Source organism: Piliocolobus tephrosceles, chromosome 7 (assembly GCF_002776525.5).
Source record: "Piliocolobus tephrosceles isolate RC106 chromosome 7, ASM277652v3, whole genome shotgun sequence".
NCBI classification, from domain to species: domain Eukaryota; kingdom Metazoa; phylum Chordata; class Mammalia; order Primates; family Cercopithecidae; genus Piliocolobus; species Piliocolobus tephrosceles.
The window spans coordinates 75,055,598-75,062,253 of NC_045440.1; the positions used below are offsets into that span (position 1 = coordinate 75,055,598).

Genomic DNA, 6,656 nt, shown 5'->3' on the forward strand with positions numbered 1-6,656 from the left:
CCCACTGCTTTTTTTTTTTTCTTTTTAATGAGACAGGATCTCATTCTGTCTCCCCCGGCTGGAGTGCAGTGGCATAATCACAGCTCACAGCTCACTGCAGCTTTGACTTTCTTGGCTCAAACAATCCTCCCACCTCAGCCTCCTCAGTATTTGGGACCACAGGTACATACCACCACACAGCTAACTTTTCTTTTGGGTGAGGGTCTTCCTTTGTTGCTCAGGCTGGTCCTATGTTGCTTGGACTCAAGCCCACCTGGTCTTAGAATGAAGACTCACATCTCTGATATGGCCTTCAAGTCCTTGGAGCCTGGCATCAGCTCCCACCATTATTTTAATACATTCTTACTCTAGGCTGTAAGCCACAGTGGCCTTTGTTTAGTCCTTTTTTTTTTGAGATAGAGTTTCGCTCTTGTCGCCTAGGCTGGAGTACAGTAGCGCAATCTTGGCTCACTGCAACCTCCTCCTCCCAGGTTCAAGCAATTCTCCTCCTCCCAGGTTCAAGCAATTCTCCTGTCTCAGCCTCCAGAGTAGCTGGGATTACAGGCATCTGCCACCATGCCCAGGTAGTTTTTGTGCCCAGGTAATTTTTGTAAATCTGGTGTGGGCCTAAGCAGCCCAGGACTTGTCTGGAGGCTCTGATGTTCGGAACTCAGGATCATTCTGCCTTGTTGGGCTCCCTAGCATGCTTTGGGAGAATGCTCTGCCACATCGACATTCCAGCCAGTGGAAGGAAGAAAGAGAAAAGGAAGGAAACAGATGCTCCTTATAAAAGCATGACCCAGGAATTGCACTGATTACTTTTACTCACCTTGTACTGATCAGAACTTGGTCATGTGCTTGCTTCTGTAGCATATATACTAAACTTGGAACCATACAGAGAACATTAGCTAAGGCCCCAGCGCAAGGATGACATGCAAATTCGTGAAGTGGTCCATGTGAAGGAAGGAGAGAAAGAGAGAGAGAGAAAGAAAGGAAGAGGAAGGAAGGAAGGAAAAGAAAAAGAAAAGGAGAAAGAAAGAGAATGAACTAATGAACGAACTTGGTCATGTGGCTACACTCAGCTGTAAGAGAGGCTCAGAAAAGTAGCCTTTATTTTAGCTGCCTTGTGCTTAGCTGTGTACCTGGAACTCTGTTATTGTAGATAGAGTGAGTGGATATGAGGACACCTAGTGGTCCCTGGAGCAGAACGCCCAACTTAGATTAATTAGTGTGATTATTGATTAATAGCTATCTTACCCCACTAGACTGTATCTCCACAAGAGCAGGAGCCGTATGTGTTTTTGCTCACCATCGTATCTTTACCACCTATTGCAGTGCCTGGCACACAGTGGGATCTTAATAAACATGAATACATGCATGAATGAATCAGGTCCCTACCTCTTGCTATCCATGTCATGCTTGACACTCCAGCCAGATCACACCACTTGTGATTGCCTAGCAATGTATTCATTATCAATTAAAAAGAAATCACTGCTAATCTGGTAAACAAAGTCATCTCACTGTTGCTTACATTTCTTTGGTGAGTTTTCAGGTGATACACATTTTCACATCTTTATACTTCTCATTTTGAGATTTGACATGATAGCATGTCAATTCTGATAGCATCACCTGAGGTACATGAAGATACATGATAACATCGCCTGAGGTACATGAAGAGCTTGACACAGCTGATTGCAGTCAAAAAATAAGGGCCAAAGGAAAAAAAAAGTTCAAAAAGAAAAAAGCAAACAAACAAAAAGGGCCAAGTTAGCCAGCACACCCAGGGACTTGCTTGCTGCAGAGTGAAATAGATGCTTGAATTAGGGCATTCATGCAATTCTATACGAGTGCTGTTTCTCAAACCTCAGCTTTCCATGAGAGTTGGGAAGCAAAGAGTTAAATGTTATATTCTCTGTTTAGAATCTAGAAGGATGGTATTTTAAGTTGCTAATTAATGGAATATCCATGAGTTTTAGCAGTCAATAGAGATTAATATTGTATTGATCAATTAATAAGCTTAATTTAGACTTGGTGGAGCCCAGCATTGTGGTGTACATCTATAGTCCCAGCTACTCTGCTGGCTGAGGCAGGAGGGTGGCTTGAGCCCAGGAATTTGAGACTGCAGTGAGCTGTGATTGCATCACTGAACTCCAGCCTGGGCAACAGAGTAAGACTCCATCCCTAAAAATAAATAAATAAATAAATAACTGCAATTAAATAAATTAAATATGACTAGGTGTGGTGGTTCACACCTGTAATCCCAGCACTTTGGGAGGCCGAGACGGATGGATTACCTGAGATCAGGAGCTGGAGACCAGCCTGGCTAACATGGTGAAACCCCATCTCCACTAAAAATACAAAAATTAGGTGGGCATGGTGGTGGGCGCCTGTAATCCCAGCTACTCAGGAGGCTGAGGCATGAGAATTGCTTGAACACCGGAGGCAGAGGTTGCTGTGAGCTGAGATAGCGCCACTGAACTTCGGCCTGGGTGATAGAGCCAGACTCTGTCTCAATTAAAAAAAAAAGTTACAATAAATTAAGTATGAATTAAAATATTTTAAAAAAAGACTTGGTGTGAATGACGGCCACCTCACCCATAACATACACCCGCCTGCCCACTCCACCATCCGGCACCAGGTACAGATGTTTTGCTTATCATCATATTGTAAAAATAGGAATATAAAATAATATATTTAATATGGACACTCTTAATGAAGCTATATGAAAAATGTGTGAAGGTGGTGGGCTTTCAATTTTATTATTGTTATTTTAACATGTCTTCTTTAATGTTGTTTTCATATTGTGGCTAATTAAATGAAATTATAGCACTATTACCATCACCAAAACATAATTACCACCACCAATCCTGTTAGCAATGCTCTTTTAAAAGTTATCTAGACTCGGCTGGACACAGGGGCTCATGCCTGTAATCCCAGTACTTTGGGAGGCCGAGCCAGGTGGATCACAACGTCAGGAGTTCGAGACCAGCCTGACCAACATGGTGAAACCCTGTCTCTACTAAAAATACGAAAATTAGCCAGGCATGATGGCACATGTCTGTAACCCCACCTACTCAGGAGGCTGAGGCAGGAGAATCGCTTGAACCCAGGAGGTAGAGGTTGCAGTGAGCCGAGATCATGCCACTGCACTCCAGCCTGAGCGACAGAGTAAGACTCTGTCTCAAAAAAAAAAAAAAAAAAAATTATCTAAGACTCATAAGATACTATTGGTAATAGAGGAAAGAAGATGGGGTTGTTCTGAACATAAGCACAAATGTGGCCAATGGGCAGAAGACGCATTTTCTTGTATAACATTCATTTATAATTCTCAGAGCCAAGAGAGGAAGCAGTAATTCAAAGCAAGAGAAATGAAGAGCTTCTGTTTCCTTAGTGTTCATAAGTCGGCCTGATCTGGATATAACTGCTAATGAGAACAACATGCTTTCAGGCAAAAAGTAACAGCAGGCTTTCATGTGCAGATAACCAAGGATTAGTGCTCGAGAATCCAGTTGTTTTGCTCTTGGTGTAACTTGGGCATGAGATAAAAGACTGAGAGTAGCTTCTTAAATTGTTCAGTGGCTGCTCAGAAATGCATTTGACTGTAGGTAGGTCCTCCAATCCATATATACTTCTTAGTAATTATCTTAATAATTCATGCTTCTCTCTCATGATGCTGAAATTTTTAGCAGGTACCATGGACTGCATGTACCCCCAAATTCATTCGTGTGGCTTCCCCAAAATTCCTGTGTTGCAATCGTAATCCCCACTGTGATGATATTAGGTGGCAGGGCCTTGGGGGAGGTAATGAAGTCGCGAGGGTGGAGCCTTTATGAATGGGATTAGCGCCTTACAAAAGAGACGTCAGAGAATGCCCTTCCCTTTCCATCATATGAGGACACAGTGAAAAGTTGGCTGCCTATGAATGAGGTAGTCGGCCTTCAACAGACATCGCATTTGCTGGTGCCTTGATCTTGGATTTCCTAGCTCCAGAACTGGGAGAAATAAATATTTGTTGCTTGAGCCACCCAGTCTATGGTATCCTATTATAGCAGCTCATACATACTAGGACCGTGGGGTTCAATTTCACTCCTTAATTCAAATGATTGAATTTTCAAGTCCAACCCCTGTATGAGTAAAATGTATTCCTATACGCGTTTAGTGCAGCTGTATAAGTAAAATTTATTCCTACAGATGTGTAGTGCAGCTGAAGGTGTAAAACAAGAAAAAGAAAAGGAAAAATAAAAGAAAAAGAAAAATACTAGGCAATATTGTTGGGGAGAGAAGAGGTTATTTTGGAGAAGGGAAGGAGGTTTTGGTGGATGGAAGGTTTTTCCAAGTAGGAGGGGACTGTGTATGTGAGCACGTGCCTTGAGTGTGCGTGTGGGAGGCCCACAGGGGCTGGTGGGAGTGCTAGACAACAGGGGCTAAGAAAAGAAAGTAGAAGTGTGACATAACTGCCTCCGTCACAGTTTCAGTTAGGGTGCCAGGCAACCCTGTGTGCACACAGATACTTGGAAGGGCTGCAACCTTTAGCTACTCCCAGTTTAGCCCGGTTGGCCTTGTGCAGGCTGCTCTGTTTCTGACTCTTCCTTTCCTCATCTAATATAGACCTACTCTTCTTTTATTAGAAGTAGGAAGATGAAAAATAGACAAAAGAAGAGAAAAATATGAGATTAAGGCTCAGATATTAAAGGCATGAGAGACCTGGAAACTGGAGACTCCTTTTGGGACACAGTTGTAGCAGCAAGCCTAACTATAGAAGAAGGGAACTGTGGCCTGTTGGTGGCATGGTGACCAGAGATTTTGGTGTTGGTAGGCTGGTGGCAGGAGCTCCACATGCTTCTAGAAATGCACCTAGGAAGTAAGGTATATGTGAGTGATGGGAACTTGATTCAGGGGATGATGCTTAGTTCTAGCACATCAATCGCAAACATCAGAGGTACTGCAAATTCAGATCTAAGGCGACCAGATGGAGTAGGATGGATAATAGCTGGGTAGTAAGGAGGGATGATTGTGGTGAATAGAAGAACACACGCAGCATTTAAATTTGCCATGTGGGAATACTGAACCAATGCTGTCACATCTTCTGATTTTTCAAGAGAAGGGGTAAATTACATTTTTATGTGAAAATTTAATCATAAAATGTTGGCAATTGATTTTAAAAGTTTAACAGTACCATGTGGGACATTATTGTACCTGCCAAGCAACCCTTGCACATCCCACGGCCCCTGAAACTCCACATGTCAAAAATGGAACTCCATCTGTAGTCCCTATTTCAGCAAGTGATGCCACAGACTGCCAGGAACCCAAGCTAGGCAGGTGGGCATGAGCCCTGACTCCTCCTCTACTCCACTCCTCACTTTTGATACATGACTTCGCCATGTGGATTTAGCCTCCTGAAATCTCTGTCTCTCATATTTGTCCCCTTTCTTTATTCCTACTCTCAATGTCTTTTAGATTTTCACAATTTCTTTGCTGATCTAACCCATATCTCAGTCATTTCTCACCCATTTCTAATCCTTCAGTGATCTGTCTAAAAATAAAAATTGAAGCAAGTCATTGCATTGAAGCCCTGCCTTCTAAATTCCCATCTTCCCCCACTCCCTATAGAATAAAATCAGTGTGATTTAGCGTGTTTAGCTCCACATACTGACTTCTGCCTGCAACTTCAGCATCATTCCTTGCAGCGTTTTTGCTCCACATACTGAATCATCCACAGCTCCTCTAGGGGTCACGCTGTTTCATTACTCTCTACCTTTACTCTCACGGCTTTTCTTACCTAGAATGAATACCCTTTCCTTTCTGTATTAGGATGTGTTCAGTTGTAAGCAACACAAACCCCAACTCAAACGGACTTAACTAATGCTATGATTTGAATGTGTCTGCCAAATTTCATGTGTTAGAAAGTTAATCTCAAAATTCATAGGTTGATTGGAGGTAAGCCTTTTGGGAGGAGTATAGAATTAGATAAGGCTGTCAGGGTAGGACCCCCATGATGGGACTGGTGGCTTTATAAGAGGAAGAGAGATCTGACTTGACATGCATGGACTTTCCCTCTTGCCATGTGATGTCTTCCGCCATTTTATGATGCGGCAAGAAGGCCCTCACCAGATGCTGGTGCTGTGCTTTTGGACTTCAGAATTGTGACTTTGGACTCTCCAGAATTGTGAGCTAAATACACTTGTTATTTATTTATTTAGACAAGGTCTTGTTCTGTCATCCAGGCTAGAGTGCAGTGCTGTGAACATGGCTTTCTGCAGCCTCAACATTCTGGGCTCAAGTGATTCTCCCATCTCAGGCTCCTGAGTAACTGGGACCACAGGTGTATGCCACAGTGCCCAACTATTTACAAGATATTTTGTAGAAATGGGGTCTCACCACATTGGTCAGGCTGGTCTCTAACTCCTGGCTCAAGCAGTCCTCCCACCTCAAGCCTTCAAAAGTACTGAGATTACAGGCATGAGCAACCATGCTTGGACAACTTCTTTTTAAATAAATTACCCAGTTATAGTAGCAGAAAATGGACTAAGGAGACTTATTATCTAATGCAAGTGGTAGGGCAGGCTTCAGGGTTGGTCTGATTCAGTGACTCAGTGATGTCACCTGGAACACAGATTCCTCATTTTATTCTCTTTCTTTTCTTCTCTTTTCTTTCTTTCTTTCTTTCTTTCTTTCTT

At 42.8% G+C, this 6,656-nt stretch overlaps 1 non-coding gene across 1 annotated transcript; it reads left to right on the forward strand.

Annotated features, from left to right (window-relative positions):
• Positions 1-833: 833 nt before the first annotated feature.
• On the forward strand, positions 834-941 carry LOC111520989. The gene has a single exon (XR_002724822.1). It is a non-coding gene; the product is annotated as a U6 spliceosomal RNA (small nuclear RNA).
• The last annotated feature ends 5,715 nt before the right edge of the window (positions 942-6,656 follow it).